A 12,730-nucleotide genomic window follows, 5' to 3' on the forward strand; every position below is an offset into this window, starting at 1 on the left:
TTGCAGAAGTCTGCATTAGTGCCACAGCAGGCTGCTGGCAATGGAGAGGGTTCTCTGTGTGCTGGAAGCAGGAGGCATCAGCAGGCTTCTGGTGGGCTGCACATAAGGAACAGTGTTTAAGGATAGATCTCAACTTTGTAGCTTTAATTACTAAATCCAGGACAGTATTGTTCTACCAAAATGGAGAAGATAACAGGACAGTTCTGAAGACATCAAAGAAATGCCCAGAAAATTCGCAATATTTTTGCTCAGGACTAATTGTTCTAGATTCTGCAAATATCAAAGGCAATCCTATGTTTTATCTCACCCTTCCTATCAAGTAGCAATCCTCCTCAACACGTATTTTTATGCACATTTAACACTAGGAGTAATGCTTCAGATGTATACAAGGCTTTTAATACCTCTAATGAGGTTCATATATCAGATACACCCTAGAACCCTAAGTCCATTACATATAGTAAAGCAGGGATAGTGGAGGTATTTAATAAGATTGGCAATGACACATGGCTACTTTTCACTAATATTTCCTAAAGATTACTCTTAACAGCTAGAAATTGGTGTGAAGATACTAAAATGTGAATGCACCTCCAAAGACACATCCACAACTCCTAGATGTCCCACCTGGGTTGTGCAGTTGTGTGTCTACATACATTGACACAGCAGTGGTTTTCTATGTCATGGAAATGACACATCTCTGTTCTGCATCTGTCCAATTCTGTAGAGATCCCCAGAGTTCATAATGCAGGGTTTCAGCTCTCCACTATGAAGCTGGATATCCTGTAACATCAAGACTGTTCACTACAAAGGGCAAAGGTAAGTACCTCTTCCAGGAAGACTAGTCAATGAACACTAACAAAACATATCTATGAGCCAAAGGCAAGCATGAAGAATCACAACCTCCAATTTCTAAATTACAGCCTATTCAGCTTCTCTTAGCAATAGTAAATAGAAAATCATCTTAAAGGTCTTCAGAGGACAAAGGGCTAGGAGAAAAGTAAAAGTGGACAGCTTCTTACTCTCTACACACATACATATTTTTGGATATGTTAAGTATATGTCTGTGAATTATATGCATAACTTAAAAGAAAATGTAATACAATTTAGTCTCCCTATAGCAATAAATATTGTATATCATGTTTCAACTACAAAGTATAAAATGCTTATTGCATAATGACTTTTAAAAATACAGCTTTTGATTAAATAAATTAATTTAAGCACTGCATTTGGTATTTATACGGCACCAAGCAACAAGCTGTACTAGACTCTCCTCTGCTCAAGCCACTAACTGTTCTGTGTTTATCTATGCTGTTCCAGGTGCTTCAGGTCTTACCTTACATGCCAGCAATTTCCAAAGCCAGCTTCCTCTTACCACAGGCCTGCTAGCTGCACACTGCACACCAGCTCTTGAATAACCCATTTCTTCCAAAGCGCTGCTTGTCCCAAACTTGTCCCAAAAGAATCATCCTCTCCTTCAGAACTGATCCATCTCTTCCATTGCTCACCTCAATGTACAAGCAATAACGAAACCTTTTTTTTTCCACTATCTCCAACTTCCACCAGTATTCAATACCTATTAATTTCCCTTCCTGAGATTTTCTTTAATATGCTGGCTATTCAGTTACATCTGTTCAAAGAAACAGCCTGATATAGATATGATAGGATGAAAGGGTAGATTATTAAAGAGCAACTTGTTTAAAATGTTTTACATTGCTATGGATTTTAGTTTATTGATACAAACTTAAAGTTAATTTTGTTATACTGTGTGTATATTTCTACTCTCATTTGAGGTATTATGTTTATATAACTCATTTAGATTGTAATGGATAATTAAGAAATACAGATTAATAATTAGTCTTCTATGATAGTCAAACTTATAGTCATGTTGTTTTCTAGGTATACATAGATATAATTCAATTAGGTAGGTAATCTTCAAACACTTCAAAGACATACAGAATAGGGCATTTAAAATGTTTTAAAAATTTAAACCTTCTGGACAATGAGGCATGTCTGCTCCTGGCAGCACCAATTTACTTCAGAGAGGAGGATGGGCATCGAATACACTCTATATGGAGTTTATCTTCTTGGCATAAATAGCCATTTGGGCAAGAAACTGTTCTTGCCTGGACTGCTTGATTGACTGGACATACAGGACTCATAGAAAGGTGACCACTGAACTTCACTTGGTGAAATGGTCCTTCAGGTTCCTGCTTCACAGAGGAAACTGCCAGACATTCTACAGGACACAGAGAGAAATGACTGAGAGACTCTAGGCCTGTGGGCTGAAGACAGATCCCCCAACTTTACAAAGGAACATTAGGTGACTGTCCAGGCTGCCAGCTGTCTCTGTCTACCCTACAAGACTCCCGAAAGTTGCTTGCATCCTTCTCCCGTTTCTCAGGTAATAGTATATCCTTCTGGGGTCTTTGATGTAGTCGAAGACTAGACTTATAATTTCCTCAGTTATGATAAAAGATAAGTTAGATATAAAACCTTAGACTCACAAATATAAGATAGATATGATATCTTCTTTAATATTGTAGCTGTAATTCTTGCTGGATAATTGTTTTGTTATATGTAATTTTACTATATGAAAGTTAAAACCTTCCTTTTAAAAAAAAGAAAAGGGGAAGTGCTGTGGATATCACTCTGTATAAATAAAATGCTGATTGGCCAATAGCCAGGCAGGAAGTATAGGCGGGACAAGCAGAGAAGAGAATTCTGGGAAGTGGAAGGCTGAGGCAGAGAGATGCTGCCAGCCGCCACCATGAAAAGCCAGATGTAAGGTACAGGAAAGCCACGAGCCACGTGACAACTTATAGATTAATAGAAATGGGTTAATTTAAGATAGAAGAACTAGATAACAAGAAGCCTGCCACGGCCATACAGTTTGTAAGCAATATAAGTTTCTGTGTGTTTACTTGGTTGGGTCTGAGTGGTTGTGGGACTGTCGGGTGAGAGAGATTTGTCCTGACAGTTGGCCAGGCAGGAGAACTCTAGCTACAACAGCCCTTCTCACCAAGATTCCAGTCTCCAAGCTCTCTGCATTCCACTCTCTAGACTGCTCTGAATTTTTTTCCTCCCTTTTTCCTTCCACCTTCTCTTCCAGTTTTTGGGGTTTTTGGCTCAAACTGACCATGCAGTCCAGGAGGGCCTGAAACTAGAAATCTTCCCACCTCAGATTCCTGATTGAGGGTGTGTGCAGGCTTGATCTTTTCTGATGGAAATCTGGTCAGTTGTTTCCTTGCTACATAGTGTTCAGGCTCCCTTCCTCAAAACTTCAGCATCAAATCTATGAATGCTGAACCAGGCTCTTCCCCACCCTTCCCAGCCTCATAGTCCACCAATTTAATTACCACCAAGCTCTAGCTCCACCTACCCACCCCCAACCTGCATAGCAAGTTCTTGCCAGATTCCTCAGGGTCCTACCACATGTTTTCCCCCTGAGTTCTTGTCACACTGCTTCCTCTATATACACTCTCACTTCTCCCTTGGTGTGGTTCACTCTTACTAGTCCTTTACGCTTTCAGTTCAGGCACTTCATTCTCCAAACATCCCCTAATTGCCTCTGCTCCTCCTCCTCCAAATACTAGTTTGGTTGTCCTGTTTTCACCAGTCTGGTGGAATTGGAATGCTAACCTGTAATTTCCTCTTACTTTTCACATTCACACCAACTGTACATTACTTGAAGCCAAAGGTCCTGTCTACTGCCCTTTTCCATGGAAGATACTTATATCAATAAACACTGGTTACACCTTTTCTTCCCACAACCACTTCATTACTGTCCAATGTAGATAGAAAAAGGGATAAAAGCTAGTCCTATTTCACCTTCCCCTTTACCTCCAAATTTTGCTGTGCCAAATGTTTTAAAACATTGCAAAAATATGCCTCCTGAGATGTCATTAATAATATTTTCATTATAAACCTTTTTAGCTATATAAAGGGCATCCAGCATGTTGGACCCCTTTTCCCTTAGAGAATGGGTGGAGTGAATTATATTCTGGGCATTATTACACTCTAGTGACCCATGGGCCAAGAAACTTCCAGAAGTGGGGCTAGGGATGTAACTTTCCCAGCATGCATGAAGCCCTGAGTTTGACCCTCAGCACTGCACACCAGGTGAGAACAGACTAAGCTACATGAGGCCTTGTATCAAAGAAAAAAAAATGCTCTCTGATCCTTTCCCTCCCAGAAACAGCCATTTCTTCTCACTCAGTGCCAGCCTCATCCATGAGACATGATGGTAAAGGTCAGAGTAAATAAATTTGGCCATACTGAGCAGCAGGTCTCTTGGGCTGCCATCAACTCTGGCAAAATGGATATTGTTGGCATCAGTGACCCATTTATTGACCTCAATTACATGGTCTTGAAGTTCCAGTATGATTCCACACATGGCAATTTCCACAGCATAGTCAAGGCTGAGAATAGGAAACTTATCATCAATGAAAAGGCCATCTCCATCTTCCAGAAGAGAGATCTCACCAACATCAAATGGCTGACTGTGTCGTGAAACCAACCCTACCAGTGTCTTCACTATCATCAAGTAGTTGGGGGCCCACTTAAAGGGTTGAGCCAAAAGGGTCATCATCTCTGCCTCTTCTGCTGATACCCTCTTGTTTGTGATAGGTGTGAACCACCAGAAGTATAACAACTCATACCAGATTGTCAGCACTGCCTCTGTGCCACCAGCTCTGTACCCCTTGTTGCAGGATATTTTATCACACTGTGTAAAGATGTGTCACTGTTTTCCCTTTTCTGCCTAAGATAACTGATTGGTTTAATGAAGAGCTGAATAGCCAATAGCTAGGCAGGAGAGAATAGGTGGGACTTGTGGTTAGAGAGGGAACTTGGGGATGAATCTATACATGCATGAGATGCCAGTGAGACACTGAGGAAGTTGGACGTACAATATAGAGGAGAAGTAACTAGCCATGGCAGAATGTAGATTAATATAAAGGGTTAATTTAAGTCTTAAGAGCTAGTTGGGAACAAACCTAAGCTAAGGCCAAGCTTTCATAATTAATAAGAAATCTCCATGTCATTATTGGGGAGCTGGAGGTCCCAAAGAAAATCCAACAAGGAAGTCCAACTATACCCAACCTAAATCAATCAACAACTTTCATCACTGAAGAACTCATGATCACAGTCCATGCCATTACCATCACCCAGAAGGCTGTCAGTGTCCCCTCTTGGAAACTGTGACATGATGGTCCTGGGGCTACTTAGAACACCATCCTTATATTCACTGACTTTGAATGCATCCAGAGATAAATGTGAAGCTCACTGGTATGGCCTTCTATCCCCAACATGTCCACTGTGGATCTGACCTATCACCTAGAGAAAGCAGCCAAATGAGATGATATCAAGAAGGTGGTAAAGCAAACATCAGAGAACTCCCTAAAGAGCATTCTGAGCTACAATGAGGATCAGGTTGTCTTATTGTCTCCTGTGACTTTAATAATGACATTCACTCTTCCATTTTTGATACTTGATGCTGGAGCTGGCACTGCCTTCAAAGACCACTTTTGTCAAGCTCAGTGTTTGGTGTGTCAATGAATTTGGCAACAGCAACAGGGTGATGAACCTCATCATCACATGCTCTTGAAAGAATAAGAAGCCCTAGACTACTCACCCCAGAAAGAATAAGAGAGAGAGGTTCTCAAATACTAGGAAGTCCCTGCCCCAACTCAGCTGCCAACACACAGAACATTTTCCCTCACAATCTCTATCTCAGATCCCCAGAAGAAGAGGAAGGACTTAGGGAGCTCCATTCTTGCACATACTACCAATAAAGTTCACTGTGCTCCCCAAATAAGGAAGAAGAAACTTCTAGACGTACTTTTTAAACGATTGTAGCCCACACTTCTTACCAAATGAGTTGAGTCGAGTGACCAAGCTTTTTTTTTTCCCCTCAATTCCACAATTAAAATTTTCTTTGAAAAACAGCACCGGGACACATGTTTATGTGAATAAGAAAATTTTAACTCAATCTGTCCAGAACTGTTCCGTTTTTAGTTTCTTGTAAGATAAAAACTTACCAATTTGTTTAAAAATATTTATTCATTCTTTGAATTATAAAATTGTGATACAGGGAACTATAAGACAGTCACATATGAAAGATGACATCATCAATTATCTTTATATAAACTGTGTATATGTACAGAAAAATGTAAGAACTAATTCAATCATGCAATGTCTTTTAGAAGTCCTACTTTTTGCATGATTATATATAATTAAATATTATTGAAACATATGCATAATATAGTTTTCCCTAATGGTATCTAGAAGTACTTTGTATTTTCTTATGAAAGTTAAAAATATAGTTCCTTCAGAAATTATAGTTAAAACTTTAAAGTACTTAAAAATAGTCAAGCATGGTGGTGTGTATCTTTAGTCTCAGCATTTGAAGGTGAGGCAGGCATAGGTCTCTGAGAGTTACAAGCCAGCCTGGTATACACAGTGATTTTCAGGACAACCAGGGCTATATAGCAATACCCTGTCTCAAAACAACAACAAAAGGAAAATAAATAAATAAAATTGACTAGTTATGAGTCCCAGCTTACAGAATGAGCAAGTCTGGACAAAATTAATTTTTCTAAGCTATTGTAATAAAACCTTGATCTTTTTGAAGCTAACACTCAGATTTTAAAGAAATGATGCTAACATTACCTGACTCTTGAATGTTGCTGTTACCAGCATCTAAAAGGTTGCTGCATAACCACAGACAAGTCGGCCTATGTGCCTGGGCCTTGGTTTTCTTGTTTAAATAGTAAAAGACAGGAACTCACCCACTAACAAGATGATACTAAATTTAGTAAGAAACCATCATCAAATTATTTTCCAGGAATTCCTGGGTTAACTTAGCACTTCAATAATTCTCTCAAAACAAAGAAATCAAAGAAGACAGAAATAGTGTTACAGTTGGAAGCATGAGCTCCAGGGTAAAACCTGTTCTCCTCTTGCTCTGGCTGTGCTGCCCACTAGCTAGTGTCACCTGCCTGTGCTTCTCTATGGCAGTACCACCACCAGAAAATTAGGGAGCTTTTATAATGTGAGCGTTTTCATTTGTAAAACAGAGACAGCAGTAGTGCCTATCTCAGAGAGTTACTGAGGACTAGGAAAGAGAATACTTATAAATGCATAGCAGTCTACCTACCACAGAGTAAAAGTTCATCAGTGTTAACTATTGGTACAAGTTGTAAGTATTAGCTAATAGAGTCCTTACATTGATACAGGTAAGAAAAATTTACAATGGCATCAGAATAATAGTCACTGTTTACAATGTACTTTTTGTATTTTTGCAGTCTTTTAAATTAAAAATGCAAAAAATAAAAACAAAAAAATAATTTCCATTACCCCAAATTAGCCACTTATAATTGATTTAGAGAGACAGCTGTTATTAATGTAACCGGTTGTAAAATGGCTTCTTGCATCCCATTCCTTCCTTTTGCATTCATTTGTCGGCTACTTTAGGGGTTTAATAATGATCACTACATGCTAAATTTCTCGGTATTTGTCTGGAAAACCTATGTCACCTACACTCTCAAATGATAGTTAGCTTGCTATCCAATAACAGTGCAGCCTGAATAATGGCTTAGATACTCTCAGTCAGTTCTTTTCTTCACAGAAGTGGCATGTTAAATTTCCTTATGTCTCACTCTGTGTTAGGCAGACTTTGAGATGGTCCCTAATGATCTCTGCCTCCTGGTATTCATGCCCTTATGTAACCTTCTCTGCTGCAATGTGGGCCAGACTTACTGACTCACTTCTAACAAATAGAGCAGATGTGATGTAATGTCACTTCCAAAACCAGGTTATAGAGAAGCTCTGGCTTCCATCTTGGGTGTTTTCTTTCCCTCTTCCTTGGATCATGCCTCCCAGGGCAAGCCAACATGAGTCATGAGACAACCAGGTAGATGGGTGCTTGTGAATAACTAAGCCTAGCAACAACATTTAAATTCAAATGTAGAGCAAAGCAAACACATTTTTTAAAATTTTCATTTGAGTCTAACTTTAGAGTCTCTTATTCATGGACCTGAAATCTTCATGATGATGGTGACTTTTACTCAGTGCCATCATCCCTTTAAATTTTTTTCTAAGCAAGTATACAGTTTAAACTATATGCTAATTACAATTTTACAAGACAAAAAAAAAAAAAACCCTTAAGATTGCCAAAATTTGCCGGGCGGTGGTGGTGCGTGCCTTTAATCCCAGCACTTAGGCAGAGCCAGGCGGATCTCTGTGAGTTTGAGGCCAGCCTGGGCTACCAAGTGAGTTCCAGGAAAAGGCGCAAAGCTACACAGAGAAACCCTGTCTCGAAAAACCAAAAAAAAAAAAAAAAAAAAAAAAAAAAGATTGCCAAAATTTGCTGGAAGGACAACACATAGAGGTTTACAGGCAAAAATTAGCCTACAAAAAAACTAGTCTTTGCAGGCTAGAGCAGTATCTGGAAAAACTACACTGACATAGGTACAATTTGCCATAGGTACTACCAGTCCTATTTTGTTGCTGTTGGTCCCTTCCCCTACCCCGAGACAGGGTTTCTTTGTGTAGCCTTGGCTATCTTGTTACCAAACTCACAGAGATCCACCTGCTTCTGCCTCCCAAGTGCTGGGATTAAAGGCATGCGACACCACTGCCTGGCCTTTTTGTTGTTGTTGTTATTGTTTTGTGTTAAAGATATATTTTTTAAATTATGGGGCTGGAGAGATGGCTCAGCAGTTAAGAGCACTGGCTGCTCTTCCAAAGGTCCTGAGTTCAATTCCCAGCAACCACATGGTGGCTCACAACCATCTATAATGAGATCTGGTGCCCTCTTCTGGCCTGCAGGCATACATGCAGGCAAACACTGTATACATAATAAATAAATAAATCTTTAAAAAAAATTATGTGTATGTGGGGAGTGCATGTTTAAATAAAACTGTGAAGTATACAAAAGAGGATGTCCACCGGGCGGTGGTGGCTCACGCCTTTAATCCCAGCACTTGGGAGGCAGAGGCAGGCGGATCTCTGTGAGTTCGAGGCCAGCCTGGACTACCAAGTGAGTCCCAGGAAAGGCGCAAAGCTACACACAGAAACCCTGTCTCGAAAAACCAAAAAAAAAAAAAAAAAACAAAAAAAAAAAACAAACAAACAAAACAAAAGAGGATGTCCAATATTGGGGTGGTTTGAATGAAAATGGCCCCCATTGACTCATAGGGAGTGGCACTATTAGGAGGTATGGCCTTGTTGAAGTATGTGGCCTTCTTGGAGGAAGTGTGTCACTGGGGGTGGACTCTGAGGTTTCAGATGCTGAAGCCAGGCCCAGTGTCACTCTCTCTTCTGGCTGCCTTCAGATCCAGATGTAGAATTCTCAGCTACTTCTCTAGTACCATGTCTGCCTGCATGCCAACATGCTTCTTGCCGTGATGACAATGGACTAAATCTCTGAACTGTAAGCAAGCCCTAAATTAAATGTTTTTCTTTATAAGAGTTGCTGTGGTCATGGTGTCTCTCCACAGCAATAGAACGACAACTAAGACAAATGTTCTGGAGCTGCAGTTACAGGTGGTTGTGAGCTGCCCATTGTGGATGCTGGGAACCAAATTCAGGTCTTCTGTAAGAGCAGTGCTCACTCTTAACCGCTTAACTATGTCTCCAGTCCCCTACCAGTTCCACCTTTGTATTATCTTCCCATACCCTCCTTAGTCTATGCCTAGACATTCTCCATCATTAGAAATGTTAGAAAGAGCCGGGCAGTGGTGGCGCACGCCTTTAATCCCAGCACTCGGGAGGCAGAGCCAGGCGGATCTCTGTGAGTTCGAGGCCAGCCTGGGCTACCAAGTGAGTTCCAGGAAAGGTGCAAAGCTACACAGAGAAACCCTGTCTCGAAAAACCAAAAAAAAAAAAAAAAAAAAAAAAAAAGAAATGTTAGAAAGTAAGTCAAGAGCATTTTGGTACTAGAAATGTAGCTATTCTAAATATTTGTAAAGTTCCTTTGAACTTCAGGGCTCTGCCATATTGCTTATTTTGGGTACATATTTTACAATTATTTAAACCCTTGGAAAAACTCAGAGCACTTTTAGACAGGTTAATTAATGTATTGTAGAAAATATTCCTGATCATATAACCATTTTCAACCATCACTACATCACTGTTGAATGATAATCTAATTCCAGTTGTGTTATCCAATGTCAAGTGCATGGATGAATGGCTCCAAACTCACTGTTAGTCCAATTGGGAGGAAGTAAAGACACTCTTTGTTTCACTTCAAATCTCTAAGGAGCTGGTTATATCATGGCACTGAATAGAGAGTGGTGTCTCCCATTTTGTCCACAAAGGAGGTCTCTGTCTTCCTTGGGTAGCATGCCAAGGATATGATTATGCTATACCAATATGGAGTTTGGATATGTCTACCAAATGTTCTAAAATTTGCCTTTTTCCTTTCAACAGTTTAATCCATGTTAGTTAAGACTGTCATATTTCTTAAATAATTCAATGAGCTCATGAAAGCCTTTTGCACTTCAGGTGCAAATTCCACAGAGAAATGACCCTATCTTACTTGTTCACTACATTCCAAGTGCCTACCAGTAAGCTGACAAAAAAAGTAGTAGTAATTTAAAAATCTGAATAAAAACATAAATAATTTACTTATGTAGGAATTTACCTCCATTCTAGTTGCAACTGTAACAAAAAGATAATTACAGATTAAAAACTAATAGTGAGTCCAAAGATTTTTGAGCAACACTGGACCGACCTGAGTTAAATAAGAGGTTTTCAAAGTGGGCCATTGGAAAGGAATGTTTAACAAAGTTCTGTTATGGTCTTTAAAAATATGCTTAATCATGCTGGGCAGTGGTGATGCATGCCTTTTATCCCAGCACTTGAGAGGCCAAAGCAGGCAGATCTCTGTGAGTTCGAGGCCAACCTAGTCTACAAAGTGAGTTCCAGGACAGCCAGAACCGTTACACAGAGAAACCCTGTCTCAAAAAAACCAAAATAATAATAGTAATAATCTATAATCACTTTAAATGTTATTAAAAGATCCTAAAACTCCACTAACTTTATAGCTGGACATGGTGGTATATACCTGTAGTTCTGGTCCAAGAGTCTGAAATCACACTCAGTAAGATAATAAGACCCAATTTCAAACACCAAAGCAAACTTCTATATCTATAAAGATCAAAACAAACCTATATACCTACAAAGAAGTAATAAATGAGAATTAGTTTGCTTTGCTAAATTCTGATTGCATGCCAGGTACTATTTCTGAAATCAATAATCTATAAAGCAAATGCTATGTTATCTAAGTTGGATGAAGAGAGAGAAAGAGAAAGGTGAAAGACTCTCTACCTTAGGTTACATAGCCACCTATACATAGTGGCAGGACAGGGATTTTAAGCCAGGCTATTGCTCTTATCCACTTAGCTACACTAGCAAAGCCAATATTTCTCCAATTATCAAGTCTCCATGGTAGGAACTCTAAGTGAACATGTAGAAAAATGGCTACAGATTCTCAATAAATATTACCTATCTTTCCCTTCTCCAGTCTCCTCTAGCACATTCTTCACCTGAAGGCCTCCCTCCTGGCTTCTGTATCAACATCCTCTAAGTTTAAGTTTGAGAAACTGAGAACTACCTCACAAAAAATTCTCTAAAGCAATTAGAAAATCCATTAATCAAATCACAATGAACTGCACAAAATAAGTAGATGTAATAAATAGGTCTGCATCTTGGCATAGTAATTACTCTTTGAAATAATAAAAAATTGTTGGTAGAGTTGGGGATATAACTCAATAGCATAGTTATGGCTTAAAATGCACAAGGTTCTCTGTTCTAGCCACACACACACAGTATTAAATATTCTGTTATTTGCCTTATACAAAGAGCAAAGAAAAGCACTTTTCACTCAAGCTAAAAGAGTTAAAAATTGGAAAAAAGGGGGGGGGAACATCAATGCTTCTGACCTCGTACCTTGTGTTCTAAAGAATTCACTTGGCTAATCTCAAAAGCTGCCATCTGCATGAGTATCTTTTCAATTCAGGAATGTTATTTCAACAACGAATCCATTTTTTACAAATTCCAATAAAGTTAAAAAAAAACCTGAATGGCATTAACATTTCTTATAAAGGAATTTTATCAGTAACAGCATACTTTATAGCCAAATATTTTAAAACTACCTGTTTAGGCTAGTGATATAGCTCAGTGGTAGAGTGCTTGCCTAGCATGTTCAAGGTCCTGGATTCAATTCTCAGTACCACATAAACAATGTATTCAGTCTTTTTGGTAACCTGGTATATGAAAATATTCCCAAAACTCAAAACAAACAAAACCCCAAAACAGTATACATCAATGCTTTATCAAATGTCTAAATGAAAAGCAACTCGAAAAGATACTGAATATGTAGGATATGAGAGCTGTTCTGCTGGAAGAAAGAATCCAAATGAACTTGAACAGAACGTGGGCAGCTCTTAAAAGCTAGTGAAACAACATTCATCTTGTTTTCTTTATCTAGTGAGCATCAGAAAGAATCTTCTGAGGGTTTGGATAGGAACTGCTCAGCCATCCAAACACTGATAGATTTGCACTCAAGAGTAGTTTTGCCCCCAAACTCCACCTTGCTACACAGAGTAAAATCCAGGAGTCCCCACAGTATCAGCTAAACCTTAGAGAGAATTTGTTACAGAGGTGTAATCTCAGGCTGTACTCAAACCTAATGAATCAGAACCTGCATTGTAACTAAATTCTGAAAAGC

The 12,730-nt window shown here is 39.1% G+C and overlaps 1 protein-coding gene across 3 annotated transcripts in view; it reads right to left on the reverse strand.

Moving 5' to 3' along the window:
* Zhx3 (zinc fingers and homeoboxes 3) overlaps positions 1-12,730 on the reverse strand; it is a 125,913-nt gene that overhangs the window by 89,623 nt on the left and 23,560 nt on the right. The window lies entirely within an intron of this gene.

This window comes from Peromyscus californicus, unplaced genomic scaffold (genome assembly GCF_007827085.1).
Source record: "Peromyscus californicus insignis strain IS unplaced genomic scaffold, ASM782708v3 Scaffold_7__1_contigs__length_154581171, whole genome shotgun sequence".
Taxonomy (NCBI): Eukaryota; Metazoa; Chordata; class Mammalia; order Rodentia; family Cricetidae; genus Peromyscus; species Peromyscus californicus.